Raw genomic sequence first — 18,745 nt, 5'->3', positions numbered from 1 at the left:
GCCACATCCTACAGGTCAGAGGGAAACTGTGCAGATGAAGATGACTCTGGGATCATCCTGGCTCCGAGCCTGGACAGATTAGAGCATGAGTTCCACCCCTTAGTAGCCACACCACTGCCGACTGTCCTGTGAGCCTGCGGTGGTGAGAGGAGAGCCCTGCTGACCGGCTCAGCGAGGGGCGAACAGTGCCCATCTGCTGATGTTGATGGGGTTGGATGTGACATGAACCTGCTGGAGTGGACGCTGGCCAAGAGAGGCCAACAGCAGGTGGCCCCCGCGCACGGTGTGGTGAGGCCAAGTGAGATGTGGGGCGGACAGGCAAGCAGAAAATGCCCTGCGTGGATGCCCTGTGTACAGCTGCTGCCCCATGGCCGGGGCAGCTGGGAAACCCGGCCCGGACACACCTGCCCAGCCTAAGGGCACAGGCTGCTGTGAGTGGAAACCTTTGTTCTGAGACTGACTTTGCAGTGTAGTTGTGTAAACAGTGGCAGGGTTCAGATGGGGCAGAGCCCCGCACCCTTTCCTTCATGCATTCCGCTTGGTGCAGGGGGCAGGCTGTCCTCCATGCTCTGTCCAGACTTTCAAGGCCTGCTTCCTTTCTCTCCTCCCTGCCTCTGCACATGCACACACCTGCTATATATGTGTGTTCCTATGTGTGAAGGCAGGTGTACATGAGCCACATCACACATGTGGTCAGAGGACAACCTCAGGTTGGTAGAGACAGGGTCTCTTTGTTGCGTGTTTTCTTCCCAAGGCTAGTTGATCTGTGAGTTTCTGGGAATTCTCCTGTCTCCATCCAGGAGTGCTGGAATTACAAGCATGTGATTACCATATGTAGCTTTACCTGGGGTATGGAGATCTGCAATCAGGCCTTCATCTTGTGCAGCAAACGCTTTACTCACCAAACTATGTCCTTGACCGAGACACTGCCTTAGCCTGAACATGGCCTCTGAAGTGTGAGGCCCCGGCAGCTTAGCCACGCTGTAAAATAGAGACTCTAAGGATTAGGAGCAGAACTCGACAGTGAGTGCCTAGCAGAGTTCCTGGGACAGTGTAAGTACTCATGAGGTGACAGTTGTCACCAAATGGTCTTTCTGCTTCAGTGGAGAATAGATTTATCTCCAGCTGGCCTGTGTTGTGTACACACACACACACACACACACACCCTTCAAAGGCTCCCAGATCTGAGCACTGCTCTGCAATAGCCCTTGATGTCTTGGCAAATGCTCCATTTGTTCTGCAACGCCTTCGTTTCTTCAGACGGCAGGTCATCCATGCGTCTAAGGTTCCATTCTCCCCTTCCTCCCCATTCTGTTCTCTGTGTAGGTCTTCTTCCCCACTTGCCTTTATTATTTATTTATTTAGTAATGAAATCTTGCTATGTTATCCAGGCTGGCCTCAAACTTGTAGACTTAAGCAATTCTTCTCTTCCCAACTTCCTGAGTAGCTGGGATTTTGATGGGGAAGGGGAGGGGCTTGCAGCTGGCTCCCACTACCCTTAAATCATGCACTGACCACCAGTGAGTTATGTTTGTAGATCCCTGTTGGAATCCGGCACTGCACCCCGAGCCATGGTCCAGTACCGCCTTCAGGGACGTCTATCTGTACATTAGATAGTCCAGTGCCTCAGGGTGTAAATTCAGATGGAAATGCTCTTATTTCCTTTATTTATTCTTAGTTTTTAGTTTATTTATCGAGACAGGGTTTCAGTCTGTGCCTTGAGTCCACTCTGTAACCCAGGCTGTTTTCAAACTCCTTCCTGCTCCAGCCTTCCACGTGTTGGAATCACAGGTGTCCACCACTAAGGCTGGCTCAAAAATGAACTTAAATTCCAATGCAGCCACTATCCACTTAAGAGACGAGTGTTGGGGTGTCTCAGCCCGCCTGGCTTTCTGTTTCCGAGCAGTCACATGGATGGGTAACAGCATGATAGGGTCTTCATGAGAAAAGATGACAGCATTTGAAAAACATTTGCAAAGCGTGTGGTTGGCTTTTCATTAGTACTAGCTGTTATTAGTTCCACTGATAGCTTTGTTAAGGATCGATGCCGCAATAAAAATAAGACATAGGCAGTTCAGAGTTTTGGGTCTTCCATAATGAGAACTTCCTGTTTCCCTGCATACAAGCCAGGCCGCGTTTCAAGTTCATGCTTATCATTAAGGTGGGGAGAGGGAGGGAGGGAAGGCACTTAACTCTGGCCGCACAGGGGGACAAGCCTCTGTGACTCACGGGGACTTACCATTGCCGCTCAAAGCTCCCATTGTTGCCGGGAGCTTCGTTGAGGGCAAGTTCTGCTTTCCAAGGCCACTGGCTGGATACTGTTTAGAGCACTCTGGGGGAAGGATATTAGCTTTACACAGCGTTTAGAAATAGAATCACTGTCACGCAAAGGAGGAAACCCTGAGCAGTTTCACTCTTTCAGATAACATTGATTTCTTGTTCTCTTTTAAATTATGTGCTATTAAAAAAACAAAAAAAAACAAAACCAAAACTCACTTGGTAACTTTTCTTCTCTCTGTCTGTATCCTTCCAATCCATACACGCAGCCTCTGCGTCGCTGTTAGATCTCGTAACTCCCTGTAAATCCTCTTAGGATGCAACCCTGAGGAAGTTTTCATTCCTTTCTGGGTTTGAAACCTACAGCTTTGTGCGTGTTAAACAAGTACTCAAGCCGGTGAAAGACACCGGGACTTTAAGCTAGCCCACAGGCCTTCCACTCTTTCTGGTGATTCCGTTTCAGGCAGCCTGACTTTCTGGAAGTGTCATGAGCCTGCTGGAGCAGACATGGACCAAGAGAGTCCAACAGCTGGTGGCTCCGCATGTGTCTCTCTGGCATCGATTCAGACTTTGTGTGGATCTGTGGACAGCCGACCTGGGCTTGTGTGCCCTCCCCCTCCCCGGCTTGCCTGCCATCAGAGCTCTGGGTTCTGGTTTGAAAGTTACCAGAAGTGATAGGAAAACTGGTCCTAGGGGCTAAGGATGTGGCGGGCCCTTGGTTAGCTTGAGGGAAGCTGAGCTCTATACATCACTGGAGAAAGACATGAAGGGAGAAGAAGGGAAGAGCTAAGGGAAGAAAGAGAACCAAAAAAGAGTGCGTTGGCCAGACTTAAGACAGAGCCTCAAGCTGGTGGGATGGTCTCAAATATCTCCTTTTGTTTTAGGCCGCTTGGAGACTTGACAGAAAGTTCACCGCTCCGTAGATTTCTTTTTCTGTTCCTTCAAAGTCCTCGGCTCCCTGTCAATTTGTCCCACCATTGAGTTGGCTTCTCTTGGCCAGGCCACACTGCTGGGTCAAAGCGTGCCTCTCTATTATTAACCTGTTTAACAGCTGAGAACAGTGAAGTACCCAGAAGCTACGTGACCCACCCAGGATCACGTGGCAGCGAACCGGCTGAGACTCACCCTTCTGAGGATGATGCTGCCGGCTGGCTGCCCTTGGCTCGGGCAGAACTGTCCACAGATATGCACCAGCTCACATTACAGACAGGGCAAGGCCTCAGCAGAGGCTTCTTCTCCCGGCTTCCACACCCCTCCCCCTTCAGTGTCAACACAGCAGTGGAGAGAAACAATGTGGAACCCTGGTAGCTTTGTTCTGGAGGGTCTCCTGTGGGAGGGCCTGGGGACCGTTGGTGACATTTCCATTAAGTGTGACTCTCTCCTGGTTGGATTAGGAGGTCCTGGGTAGGGAACTGAATAGTCCACAGTGGCTCTCCACTGACAACACTGTGTTCTAAAGGGCACAGCAGCTGTTCAGCCTGAGCGATGGGGACCAGGCAGGAGCGGGCAGGCAGGAAGCTTACCCCAGGGAGAGCCTGCAAGGAGCTGGACACCCTGAGGAGCCTCTCCAGGGATGCTTCCCTTGAGGACGCCGATTCTCCTCAACTCAACTGACCAACTCCTGCCCTCCTGCTCTTGCTCCTGGGTGAGGAAATCAAACCCAGGGCCACTAAGTGGAAAGCAGAATCGATGAGTTGGAGAAAATTCCAATGCTTTACTCTCTCCCCTCCCCTCTCCTCCCCTCCCCTTTCCTCTCTTCTCCCCTTCCCTCCCCTTCCCTCCTCTTCTCTACTCTCCCCTTCCCTCCCCTTCCCTCCTCTCCCCTCCCCTCCCCTTTTTTCTTTTCTCCCCTTCCCTCCCCTTCCCTTCTCTCCCCTCCCCTCCCCTCCCCTTTTTTCTTTTCTCCCCTTCCCTCCCCTTCCCTCCTCTCCCCTCCCCTCCCCTTTTTTCTTTTCTCCCCTTCCCTCCCCTTCCCTTCTCTCCCCTCCCCTCCCCTTTTTTCTTTTCTCCCCTTCCCTCCCCTTCCCTCCTCTCCCCTCCCCTTCCCTCCTCTCCCCTCCCCTCCCCTTTTTTCTTTTCTCCCCTCTCCTCTCCTCCCCTCCCCTCTCCTCCCCTCCCCTCCCCTCTCCTCTCCCCTCCCCTCCCCTCTCCTCCCCTCCCCTCTCCTCCCCTCCCCTCTCTTCTTCCCTCCCCTCTCCTCTCCCACCTTTTCTTCCTCCCTCCTCTTTTCCCCTCCCCTCCTCTCCCCTCTCCCCTCCCTCCCCTCCCCTTCTCCCTCCCCTCTTTTTCTCTCTCCTCTCTCCTCCCCTCATCCCTCCTTTCTCCTTCAACCCGCCCCCAATTCCTCCTCTCTTCCTCTCCTTTCTCTTTTTGAGAGATAATCTCACACTTGTAACCCAGGCTCCCAGGCTGGTCTTCACTCCCAGCAATTCTCCTGCCTCAGCCTCCTGAATGCTGGGATTGCAAACACAGTACCGCTCTGAGTCAAGAAGTCTTTCTTTGACGGGGTCCTTGCTTCCTTCCTTTCCTATCCAGTGAGCAGAGCAAGGAGCCATGAGAAGTTGGCCTTTTCCTCTAAAACCCTTGCTGATTTTCCCTCCAGATTGACAGAGGCTCAGGGGCACCATTTTGGCTTCAGTCCTGTGGAGTTTCATTTTCACATTTTTATTGAAAAATCGAAATCTGGAGAATTAGAGCCTTTCCATATTGATTTTCCAGGAGCAAGTGAAAATTGCATTCTGTATAGGAGTAAGGAAGTGGCGCCTCGCGTGGTGACGACTGACGTTGGTGATGACGTGAGAACAGGGGCACAGTGGCGCCGTGGGCAGAGCCTCTACAACTTTTTGATGTGACGAAGGCAGAAACTAAGTTTGATCCATGTCCATGTGACTCGATTTCTTGCATTATAATGTTAATTTCACTTTGCTTTCAGTGGACAGGAAAGGGAAGTGGGAGCTTCGGGGAACAGAAAATTTAAGTTTCTCCTCTTAGCATGTTGGGGTCGGGTATCAAGTCTACACGCACGCCTCCGCTCTGGTCAAGCTGGTTGCTTTAGGACCCGCTGGAATTCCAACTGAAGCATTCGCTTTGAGGCCCATCTCTGTATTCTGGGTTCAGGTCCTGCTGTTACTCTACTCTGACAAATTACTTAATTCTTTTGAACCTCAACTTTTCATCTGTAAATTGAGGATACTGAATAAGGTAGTAAGACTTGTGTGGTTGGGTTAAGAAATAAATATTATTTGACTGACCTAATGAATAAATAAGACGGTGGCTATATATCATTTGAGTTGTTAATTGTCTGTCATGTGCAATGACAGTCTCTTGATGAGGTGGAAATACCATTTATTTTTTCTTAAAAATTTAAATTATGTTAGATATGATGTAACACACACACACACACACACACACACACACACACACACAATGGTACATGGGTCTGGGGGTCAAGTTCAGGCTGTCAGGTGGCAAGCACCTTTCCCTGGTAATCCTTGCTTGCCCCAGGGCTGAAGCATATCTTGAGACAGCGTGCAGTGTCCCAGAGTTTGTGACACTAGGGTGAACTTGTCTAAGGTGTGCTCTGTCATGCCTGGTTTTATACCCTTTTCCGCTCATCAGGTTCAGCACCTCCTGATTGGTTGTGAGAGAATTACTACGATTTCCTGCAAAGTTGTTTTCTGGGAAAGACATTTTGGGAGTTTGCATGCAGAAGTAATTGGTTCTCTGCTTGCTACATCTTTTTTCTGCCTACCCATTTTAAAACACCTGTACAATGTCCCATCTTTCCCCCTTTCCACAAGCAGGCTGATCACAAACATCAACTGAAGCCCTCAAAATTTTTCTGGTAAGAAAATAGATGTGTTTCTGCAAAGCAGATAAAGATCCCGGACTTTGAATGGGTGGCTGGGCAGCAGAGGAGACATGGAGCCAACCAACTACTGGACACCCCAAGGTGTCTCCCAGGCACCCCAGCTTTTTTGATAACCCACAAGTGTTTCAGCCAGATGTGCCAATCTTGGAGCAAGAGGTTAAACAACTGTTCTGGAGAGGAGAAGCAGTCCACGCATGCTAAGGAGGTTTAGTGTTTCCTTACAGTGTGTGTTGCTAGGAGAGGCATCAACTTGGTACTGCTGGGGAATTAGTGAGAGGCACGCTCAGCCGGAAATACTGATTGCCAAAGCAGAGGAGAAGTAAACGCTGGGGGTGGGAGGAAAGGGCAGGGAGGGAAATGGAGGCACCGGTGCCTGGGCTTTGAAATTCTTTCTCTTCAACGGATCCTCTTCCAACCTGCCAGTTCGGCAACTGGACCCGGCATGTGACAGGCGCTGCAGATGGATCACGTTTCCCACACGCAGCTGTAATATCTGGCACACAGGTGTTCGACTGTTTGCCAGCTGCTCTGCAGCGGCCTGCTTCTCAGCTTGTGTGTGCGTGTGTTGGGGGGGGCGGTATGGGGGAAGCCCCACACTTGTTGCTGGCAAAAGGGAGAAGGGGCGCCTGGAAAGTCCGGTCGCCCCCAGGTACTCAGTGTTTGAATTAGTACGTGGGTCTCCATCTGGGTCTGGAACCTGCCTCTGAGGTCCTCAAGTCTCTGCCCACAGACTTACTCAGGACAGGCTCCAGATAGGTGGGTGGGGGTGGGGCGGGATGGGGTACCTTCAAGTGTAGCAGGCCGGCCGAGCCCCAGGAAGCCTGGCAGGGAGGCAGTGGACCCAGGGAAGTGAGGCTACTGGACTCTTAAGTCGGGTCTCATCTCCCCCTTTTGAACAATTGGAGAGTCTCTGCCAGGTTTCTTACTTGGTCTAGGCCTCCGTTTTCTCCTCTGAATGTTGGATGTGTATAACCCGTTCCTCCACCTCCGCATAAGGACTCTGCGGCAGCATATAGAATATTTAGGGAAGGCCCGTCCTTACTCCGGATCTTCACAGCTGGAGAAGGAAGAACCGGGCCAGGGGCCTGGCGGGCTTCTGGAACAGGGCCCCTGGCGCCTATTGTTCAGGCTTTAGCTGAACAGTTCTGAACTTCAGGCTCAGATATCACGAGCCTCCCGACCTGGACGGCTGGTTCCTGGGCTCCACACCCACACCCCTCATGGACATAGAAGGCTGGCATCCAGGAACAGTGTTCCAGGTGACACAGAGATCCAGCAACCCTCCAGAAAGTCCATCTCAGGGCCCTGACGTGAGGGTAAAGTTCACAGAGAAGGCAAGAGACAAGGATGACTGAGCAGTTTGCCAAGGTGTGTGGCCCTGCCCCACTGTCATCTCAGCTCTTAAGTCTCCTGCGAGGACTGTGGGGACAGTTGTGCATCTTTCTCCCGGACACTGACTCCTCCCCTGGCTCCCCTTGAACGCTAGACTTTTATTTTCATAGGAGGAGATTCCTGGGGGTGGGGAGGGGGATACTTTGCTTTCTTGGGGTCCATTGTTGCCTGCTGCACTGCCTCCCTGGCCGGCTGCTCTTGCCCTTTGACTCCAGTCTCTCTCCTTCGCACCTACAGGTTTGAGGTTCTTCCTGGCTGTAACCACATGTTGGGACTCAGAGGTCTTCCTGCCCCCTCTGGATGCTCTAGAAGCTCTGGGTTACCTGGCTGTCCTCCTGTTGGTGGGGTGAGCCTGTAGGGAGTCGCTCTTCTGTCAGAGACCCTCCCTCCTTTGTTCCTTCAGCAGACAACTTAACCTGACCTCCCTGTGTACCCAGGACAGGGAACATTCATGCCTAAACCATGAGCATATGGTCACCTGTCCCGTCTTTGGTGGGAGATGGCTAAAAGGGCTGCGGGAGGAGGACCTGATGGGATCTCCTGGAGGAAGGGGCCACACCAGGCTTTGCAGTTTGGACTGGTCACTTGGTTGCTTTTCTGGGTTTGCTTAGAGACTGTTGCTAATGCTAATGAATGAATTTCTCTTCTAGTTACTTTTCTGTTGCTGTGATAAAACATTGACTAAAAGCAACTTGAGGAGAAAAGGGTTCGTTTAGCGTGTACTTCCAGGTCACAACCGCCATCGAGGGAAGTCAGAGTCGGAATGGAAGGCAAGAACTAGGAGGCAAGGGGCTGTGGGTGAGTCTTTCCAGCTGCCTTGCCTTCTGTCTCCTCACAGGCTCATGTGTGGCTGGCATTTGGGCACTGCCAGGACCACCTGCTGGAAATGCTTGTGCCTACAGTGGGCTGGACTCTTGTGCATCAGTTAGGACAGTCCCTCACAGACACATCCACAGACGAATCTGGGAAAGCAGGTTACTCAGTTGAGATAGTTTTGTGTGTGTGACTCTTGGTTGTATGAAGTGGAGTTTATGGTAGGGCAGCATCCTCCACTCCACAATCTTGTGAATCTTCAATCATCATAATCTCATCTATGTCAAAGAGATTGTCTCCTCTCTAGTTAGACTGGGCAAGTGAGGCACTCTGTGGTCTGCCCCTGACTGGGCCTTGTCTGAACTTGCCTGACACATGCTCGGCTAGATGTTTTTCCTGGAGGCCTCCTTCCTACACAAAACCCTCCCAACCATCCCCCCGGCCACTCTGCCAGCATTCAGCTTACTCTTTCTTCTGGGCCTCGCAGGAGAATGGAAGCAGGTCCAGCACCGGCCAGGTACTGTGCTAACTCCCTTATATTCAGTGAGCCATTGGAGTGAACACTCTCGCTCTACCCAGTTCTCAGATAGGACAACTGAGGAACAGAGTGACGTTACTACTCTCTCAATGTCACACAGTTGTAAGTGGCAGGTACGTTGTATCCCAGTGACATTCCTGAGGAGTCTTTGCTAGCCACTAAGCCATGTTGGGGATGAGTTAAGAGCATGAGGTGGACGGCTCTGCCCTTGCGCGTCCTTGGTGACTACATGCCCTGGGGGGAATAATGGTGTCCTTCATTCATTCATTCATTCATTTATTCATTCACTCAGTGAGTAGACACCAGGAGCCTACTGAGTACCAGTGTCTGTTCTTGCAAATGGAGAGAAGCTCAGGGATTAAGGAACCACTCCACCACGCAACAGCTCTGAGAACGCGGAGAGGCAAACGCTAAGTGGATGTGCAGAACACAACTTGATTGGCTGGTTAATTATACTTATATTAGGCGCTATGAAGGAAAATGTATTGTGTTGGAAGGGAAACTGGTTTGGAGCAATTAAGGAGGGATTTCCTGAGGAAATGACTGTTTTGTTACCTTTGCTCCAGTGAGGACAGTGTCCTGGCTCTCTGTGGGGACTAGGGAACACCCAGACGGGTAGATTTCAATGGATCAAGGAATTCAAGGTCTCATGCTCAGCTTGGAACAGAGGAACCAGTATGGGGGACTCCAGGGAGGAACCCCAGTCGGAATAGAACTGACACTAGCAAACACTGCTGTCTGTGGGCCTGTACTTTTCCTGATGCTTGAGGGACAATCTCAGTGATCCTCACAGGCCATTCTACAAGGGATGGAAAATCACTTGTTGAAGACGTGATTGGAGTGGCCATCCCCGCCTCTTGCCCTTCCTTTGATCCTGCTCTGAGACATTCTCCTTGTTTCCTGTTACATATTTGCCTCTTTCTTAAAAAAAACAGACAGAACAGCTCCTGCAAGCTCTGGACTTCACCCAGGGAGAGTCTCCCTGTGGGCATTGGCTGCAGCTCAGCCGGGTACGGTGGAGTCCACCAGAGACAGAGCTCCAAGAAGGGAGGGAGAGAGGCAGGCCTGCAAAGGTTGGTTTCTGGTGGGGTGGAGTAAGGTCACCTTACACAGCTCCTCCTCATCATCCTGATACAGCCGCCCAGATCTCTTCTGCGCACATTCTAGAACTTCCTGCAGGATTGTTCTGGACAAGTCAAACACCACATGTTCATGCTTTATCTTCAAGGTATGTGTTAGGCAGAGGACTCTAATGAGCTGGTGAGTTACCTTCCTGCTCAGGAGGCATTCTGAGGCATATAAAGGAAACAAAGAGACGCTGTCCCCACAACCAGAGGGGGAGCATTCCTGCAAGTGTGTCCTCACTCAGTGTGTGTGTCACACACAGCTGAACCTTGCACATGATGTTGGTAGCTAATTACTGCTCCAGATTACTCTGCCACTCCTGTGGGGGACTTGGGGAAACAAAACTCACAAAGGAGTCTGGGCTCCCAGTTTTCGATGTCCTGACACCGGAGAAGATCACCCTCTGGATGAATTACAATTTGGCCCATGGGAAAGAATGAAGAAGGTCAGGCTAGGAGATGGACTAGAAGATGGACGAATGTTGGTCGCCTTCACCCCCAACCTGATATATCTCCTAGGAGACACGTCTCTGGGTGTGTCTGTGAGAGTATATAATAAACTGGGAGTCTGGGATTCTGGTGGGAAGGAGTGAGTTTAATCAAGGAGGGAAGATTCAGTCTGAAAGCAGTGACTCCAATCCCTGGGTCACCTGGTCACCGGCCAAGAACTTGCACTGCTCCGGACTGCAGTTTCTCTTGAGACTGGTCCTTTCTGCTTGAGGGTGACCTGGTGACTCTGCAGATGCAGATGCTGAGGTGGCAGCTCATTGAATCTCAAGACGTGAAGCACGGATTCAAAGGACTTCTCAATACTTTCCCCACTAACCTTTTATGCCTGAGAAATTTTTACATGACCCTGAGTATATGGGTATATAAAATACATGTACAAAGTATTTACTAATAGATCATATAGAATGAAGTTTTTAAATAACATTTAAAAACTGAAAGCAAAATTTCATACTAATGAGGTGAATGCATGTGTTCATTTTCATGTAAAGAATTAAACTGTGGCTGAATATTTGATACTGCAAGGAATATCTTCAGCTGATATTCTCGTATCACAAAATATCAGCACTATGTTTAGAACCATTTCAGAAATTTCTAGAAAGTCTTCCCTGATCCCAAACCAAAATTTAATTTTTCATGAAGCTCAAGTCAGAAACTCAAATAACGATTTTTTTTTTTTTGAGTCAGGGTTTCTCTCTGTAGCGCTGGCTGTCCTGGAACTCACTCTGTAGACCAGGCTGGCCTCGAACTCAGAAATCCGCCTGCCTCTGCCTCCCAAGTCCTGGGATTAAAGGTGTGCTTTACCATTGCCTGGCACTCAAATAGCGATTTTTAAAATAAAACATTCTAATATGTTACAAGTACTCTACTGTAATACCTGCTGAGGAATGATGTTGGGAAAATATTAAAAGCCTTTGCTTTCTGTAATTAAATCATCATGTTCCTATAAGAGCAAAAACTTTGTATGAGCAGAGAAATTACTGCCGTTCATAACCTACAATAGCCTTAAATCTGAGCCGAGGTGTTTGATATGGTATTTGTAGGTGTTGCACGTACAGTGTAAAGTGCAGATTGCTTGTTCAAAACCAAGCCTCAGTGAAGTTGTAGCATTCAGTCATGAATGCTGCACAGATGCATTATGTTTGGTTTCGGATTCATGTTTGGTTGTTGCATGCCAAGAAATCCTTTACTGCTGCCATTTTTGCATGCCCCCCCCAATTCAGTTACATATTACATAGCAGGGTCATAACACATAGTCTAAAAACTTGGGATCTGGCTAGGGAGATGGCTCAATCAAGAAGCAGAAGAACCTGCACCCCACTCCCCAGAACACACATAAAAGCTGGGTGCAGTGGTGTGACTCCGCAATCACAGCTCTGAGGAGACACAAGCTGAAGGATTCCTCAAGGCTGGATGGCTAACCAGTTTATCCTAATTGGTGAGAGATCCTGTCTCAAAAAATGATGAAGACATTTAGCATCAACCTACAGCCTCCATGTGCACATAAAACCACATGTGGTACATCTACACACACATACACACACACACACACACACACACACACACACACACACACACACAGAAGCTGGGGTCTAACACATGTGCCCTGTATACTATCGAATCACCCCAGGTTTTAAACGGCTGTGTCATGTGTGGTGTCTCAGCCTTCAGGATCTAGAAGTTTACAATTGCTTTTAGGCTCGGTACTCATGTTCATTTGCTGTCTGTATCTGGGCAATGGAGACTGTGGTCTGGCAGCTAGGAAGAGCTCTATAGCTCTGCTTGTTGATGCCTCCTTCTTTAAAAGGATTGTGTGTGCTCATGCCTGAGTGCCTGCATATATATTTGTATGTTCATGCCCGTGGCAGCTGAAGACCTCCATCAGCAGACAGCATCATCCCTCTGAGCTGACCCATACGCGGTTCCTGTCCTCTGGCATGTTGCAACTTCCGGAGAGATCGCTACAAGAATCTGATTTTTTTTTTTCATATCACTAAATCCCCTTCAATATCAAGATTTAGAATCGGAAAGCTGGCCTATCCATTGCTTGTGAAGAATGGAGCAGACCACTCTTACAGGCTCCGTGTCAAGTGAAGGTGTTGAGCACATTCAGGAACTGAAATAGACTTTTTCCTGAAAGGGGCTGTGCACCTCAGGTCCTGTGCTATGGAGTTGGGACCACTAGCCACATCTGCCATTCTTTTCCTTGAGAAAGTTATGAGCAGCTTCTCTTTGTTGAAATACAGGTAGAAGGAATTGTGACAGACCCCCAGTGACAGACAGATCAGCACTGTCGTCATCAGCTCTTTACAAGTTCTCACAGAGGTAGTATGAATATTGAGCTCAAGTGTGTAAGTGTCGCTTTAGGTTCACAGCACAATCAAGTGGGAGGGACAGAGAATTCTCATACAGCCCCTGCCACAGAGAGTGTCACCTTCCCTGCTACAGGGCACACCTCTCACACCTGAGTCTCCATCAGCCCGTTCTTTGGAGTCCCTAAGGCCATTTGCACCTGTATTCCAGGCCCACTCTTCAGAGCTAAAAGGAACCAGGAACTCCCAAGGATTAGAAACAGTTAGAAATTACAAAAAGAAGCAGGTTCCTAGAAATGAGCTAATGTGCAATTATGCTAATGATGAGCTTTGTTAGGAGAGAGAGAGTATCATGACCCTAGGCCTTAAAGTGGGAGAACATTAGAAGAGGTGGCATCTTACCACAGATGGCCTTGTGGGCTCTTGGAGGGAGAGAGGACTTCCATTTTGTGAGATAAAAAGAGTTCTTGACTTACAGGTTTCATGGTGGGGGAAAGCTTGCCCCTTACCACGTGACCTTCCTGTTCCAGAAGGCTCTGATGGAAAAATAAAGTTACCCTTCAAGGTGTCTCAAGCTTCCTTGTAGGGGCAACTGAAGAGCCACAGCAGGCTTTATCAGCTCTGTCCCAGAGAGGTGTGTGTGTGTTTGCATGTGTGTATATGTATGAGAGGGAGATAGGAGGTGTGATTTCTAAGGGTGGCAGCCAGTAGATCCGTAACCTAGCTGAGACCATCATCCTGTTTTCTACGGTCACATGCTTCTTTCCAGGAGATCACAGTCCACAGCTTCTAAAACACTGAGGAAAGGGCCCTTTCTAAGAACCAGTTCCTACAAAATTGCCCTCTGATCTCCATATCACAGGTGCTGTGGTGTGTAGGCTCCATCCCACACAAACGAACCAATGTAATAAACATAAATAAACAAACAAACAAATGAGGAGGAAAGAAAGGGCTCCTTCCAGTTTCTATCCTGATTTGGAATGCTGACTCCTGGCGAGAGAATGGCCAGGCCCCCAGCCTCAGTATCTGTGTGCAGCGCTTCTGGGCTGACTTCCTGGAGTCCTTTGCTTTCTCCTGACTAAAATACTGGAGACGTCAACAGGATACTTTCATCCCCATCTTTTTGGAGTTTGGCATTCTATCTCTGGATGTCTGTGAGGGTCCATGAGAGTTTAAAAGGCGTACGAAGTTGTGAATACAGAAAATGGAAAGGACGAGGCCTCTTTGGGGTCATATGTTGTGTCCAAGTAAGACAGAGAAAGACTGGTGTGGCCTTGGCTTGTTCAGCTTTCTGCTACTCCAGAGAACAGGACAGCCAACGGGTTTACTGAAGAATGTAGCAAAAGTCCTATGGCCGTAACTTGACTGAGAAGTCCTTGACCAAGGATGTTACTGATAAAAATGCAGTCCCATAACAGGAGAAAAAAGGCCTTACTCCCTAGTTGTCGTCAGCATTTTAATTACTTTTTAACAAAATGTCATCACAGTTATCAAAATCCGACACTTTACTATCAGTACTGTTTCTGGTTTTGACACCCACAAGCACTAAGAGGAAGGAACCGTGTGTGTCTAAAGGGCTGATATTGTTTTTTTCTATTTCGATGACTTACGGGCAGTCGATAATGTTTTTTCATGTCCCCAGTGAGAATTCTGATGAAATAAAACAGTATGATAATATGACCACGCGTGTGCACATGTGCTGAGTCATGAGCGTCATCAATCCCAGAGAGTTCCTTGGAGGATCAGGGACTGACAGGAGGCCCCACGGCAGGGCAGAAGACGCCGCACTGCACATTGGAGCTTTTTCCTGCCTACTGCTGCGGCCCAAACATCATGCATCTCCACGCCTGCATCTTGTTTCTGGCCCTTCCTGGCCTACAGTTCTTCCTGACCCATCCTTCCCAGGGGCAAATGGCTATCCTTGAAGCTGGTGCCTGTCACGACCCTCCCCACACAGCAGCCTCTTTTACACCCCACTGAGACTAATAGAAACAATGAAAACATCATTTTATAGGTTAAATAAAATTTAAAAAGTTTCTCTGCTGCAGGACTTTTGGAGCCTTGAGATGCTAATAAGCATTGCAAATTTTAAAACATGTCCCCCAAATTTACTTGCTTGCGATCCTGGCAGGAAACAGATGGCCCATTCAAAGGAGTAATTGCAGGGACTATTAACAAAAGTACAAGCAGATTAAGGAAATCAACGAGGGGATGACAGAGTACCCAGGAGCCCTGGCAGCAGCAAGGAGTCTCTTTTACCTGCGGCTTTGAGCTAAAGGGAGGGAACAGAAGTGCCGGGGTGGGTACAGCTTGGGGAAAGCACTGCTTGTCTGAACCTGAGAGACCTACAACCGAGGGACTTGTCACTACTGCTGGAAATTCACCCACCCATTGGCTTCTCCTTCTGGGAGGTACAGGGTTCAGATTTAAGGGACCTTGAGAGAAGAACTCTTTACATTGTATCTCTCCCAGTTCCATGTTGCAATGGGGCTTTTAGCCCTCCCACTCTTTCTGTCTGTGTTTTGTGTAAATGTTAACTTTTAAATGTAAATGTAAATGTTAAATGTAAAGATTTAAAGTGTGTGTGTGTGTGTGGTGTGTGTGTGTACGACATGCATGCCATGGAGTGTATATGGAGGTCAGAGGACAATTTCTGGGAGTCAGCTCTCTCCTACCATATGGAGTCCCAGGGGATTGAATTTAGATTGTCAGTCTTGGCCGCAAGCATTTTATTCATTGAGCCATCTTGCCAGCCCCTAGACATCAATCATGACATGTCTAAGAGTAGGCATGCTGCTTTGTTGTGTGTTAACAGTATGAGGTGTGTATGTGTGTGTGTGTGTGTGTGTGTGTGTGTGTGTGTGTGTGTGTATCTGTGTGTGTGTGTGTGTGTGTGTATTAGTTACTGGTATCAAGGAACAGAAGGACAAATGTAATCCAGAATAACTGTAGATCCAGGGATTAATTTTCAACAGTGAAAAAAGTTTAAAGATACGAACATAGAAGGGGACTGGTGGGGAAGAAAAAGGGGTGAAACAGAAGAGAAAGGGGTGGGAGGATAAATAATTGGGGTACAATTAAATTACATGTTATCATATATATAATATAGTAAAAATAAATTAATCAAAATTTAAAAATTAAAGGCTTCATGGGGAATCACTGGTTTTTAAAGAAGAAAGAGAATGAGAAGGGAGAGGAGGAAGATTAGAAGGAGGAGAAAGATGAGGCAGAGAAGAAGAAGGAGAAGAGGAAGAAGAAGGAGGAGGAAGAGAAAAGGAAGAGGATGAGAGGGAGAGGGGAAGGAGGAGAGAATGTCCCATGTTCATCTCTTTAAATATCCCCTTTAAGTGGATATTAGCCTAGAAACTTTGAATACCTAAGACATAATCCACATATTAAATGATGTCCAAAAAGAACGGAAGAGTGGCCCCTGGTTCTGGCAAGACTCAATGCAACAGTATAGGGGAATACCAGAACAGGGAAGTGGGAAGGAGTAGATGGAGGAACAGGGGGAGGGAAGAGGGTTTATGGGACTTGTGGGGAGTGGGGACCCAGAAAAGGGGAAATCATTTGAAATGTAAATAAAAATATATCAATAAAGAAAAAAATGTAAAAAAAAATCCCCTTGCCTATCCCTTTGGGTGAGTTTAGAGGATCTGGAGAAGTCTGCTGTGCTGCCTGGATGTCATTTCTAGCTGGCAGCTGAGCTCTTCCCAAGGTCTACCCACTGTGCACTGAGGCAGCCATTGCTGCCCTCTGAGGGCCCAGAACCTGGACTCAGTGGAAGGGAGCAAACTCTGTGACACTGTAAACCCGAGGTTTCTCTGTCACCACGTGGGGCTCCTACAGGATCAGAGGGAACCACAGTGGTTTATGTCCTCCTCTCTCCTCCTGTCGGCTCCTGAGGACTGTGGTTCGACAAACAGCCATTGTGCTGGTCTCTGTGTCTGGGTAGTGGGTTTCCCTTTAGGTACTGCTGGAGCTGGAGCCTTTCTTGCCTCTTTGGTCCCAGCCTGGTCATCAGTAGGGCGATTTCTCCTGGAGGTGGCTCTTCCTCAGCCCAGCCCTACCCCATCTACCCTTTGCTCTGGACAGACGTCTCCTTCCTCCCACTTCTCTCTCTCTTCTTCTCTTCCTCCTTCCTCCCCTCCTCCTCCCTCCCCCCCCTCCAGCCACCCTGATTTTCTAAGCACAGGACCCACCACCATCATCTTGGGCTCTTTGAATTTTATATTTCACATTGTAACAGCACTTTGATCCGCCGTAAAACGAAGAGCCGTTTTCTTCTAGGGACTAAAGAACTCTAGACTCCTCTAACTCTCTTCTGATATTCTAGCTACTTTTCACTTCGTCACACCATGGTATTGCACAAGAAGGCCAGGAGAGCCACAAGGAAACCGTTTCTTCAATGTGTTCCAGTTCCTTTTGCTTTAATGTGTGTAGAGAATTGGCCATTCACAAGGCCCTGTGTTCAGAATGGCAGAGAACCCAAAATGTTTAGGACACAGTTCCTGCCTTCTGGAAAGTTTAACCAAACCAACTTGCTAGTACTCATAGGGAAGGCAGGTCAGGCGTTCAAGAAAAGCCAGTCCTAGGTCCAGTGCTGAGGACCTGCAGCAGGTGGGGACCTTAGAGAGCTGGTGGCAGATCCAGGAAGGTATCCACCCCGCTGTCCCTCCCAAATGAGTTCACTAGACAGATCTGGGAATTCCAAACCTGAACGAGCCTTCACTCCACAGACCCCTGACTCCCCAAGGCTCGTGCTGTTCATTTTAAGCCAACACAACTGGATGGGTGTATGGTTGGTCTAGGGAGCCCAGAGGGAATGATTTGGATTCTAGATGGAGCCATAGGTCGTTTTACTTTTAGCTGGATCCGTGGGGGATATCTCATTCTGTAGTAGTAAGAGATGCGTGGGATATCTCAGTCTCTATTAAGTGAGAGATGTGTGGGATATCTCATTCTCTGTATTAGTGAGGATGTGTGGATTCTCATTCTCTGTATTAGTGAGAGATGTGGGGGCTATCTCACTCTCTGTATTAGTGAGAGATGTGGGGGCTATCTCACTCTCTGTATTAGTGAGAGATGTGGGGGCTATCTCACTCTCTGTATTAGTGAGAGATGTGGGGGCTATCTCACTCTCTGTATTAGTGAGAGATGTGGGGGCTATCTCACTCTCTGTATTAGTGAGAGATGTGGGGGCTATCTCACTCTCTGTATTAGTGAGAGATGTGGGGGCTATCTCACTCTCTGTATTAGTGAGAGATGTGGGGGCTATCTCACTCTCTGTATTAGTGAGAGATGTGGGGGCTATCTCACTCTCTGTATTAGTGAGAGATGTGGGGGCTATCTCACTCTCTGTATTAGTGAGAGATGTGGGGGCTATCTCACTCTCTGTATTAGTGAGAGATGTGGGGGCTATCTCACTCTCTGTATTAGTGAGAGATGTTTGGGTATTGTTTCTAGTTTTCTGGCAACTGCTCCCGGTGACAGAGCTCTCTCTACTGAGGCGTGGTCATGCTGGGAAACCAGGCTCCACTCAGCATTCTTTCCTCTCCTTTGCGGACCTCGCCACTCTCCGTTCAACAAGTATAGTCATTCAGGGGAGATGACATTGAGTTTTGAGTCCATGGAGGTGCTGTCTCTCACCTCCTCTGGTTTCTCTTTAATGTCACAAAGAATTTCAGTGAGGCATATTAGCTGATATGGGGCAGGTGGAAAGAGCATTTATAACACATTTTCCAGCTGCCCGGTCCCTGCCTCCTGATCCCTGCAAGCCCAGCCTAGAGATCACAAAGGTGCGCACTGTAGAGTCCTGCAGATGGCTGATGCCTGCCAATCGGCGCCTCTCACTGTGACCATTTTGTGTTCCTCTAAATCTAAATTGTTGGCAGGTGAAGTCAGTAGCCAC

Source organism: Apodemus sylvaticus, chromosome 12, assembly GCF_947179515.1.
Source record: "Apodemus sylvaticus chromosome 12, mApoSyl1.1, whole genome shotgun sequence".
Taxonomy (NCBI): Eukaryota; Metazoa; Chordata; class Mammalia; order Rodentia; family Muridae; genus Apodemus; species Apodemus sylvaticus.
This window is presented reverse-complemented; position numbering follows the sequence as displayed.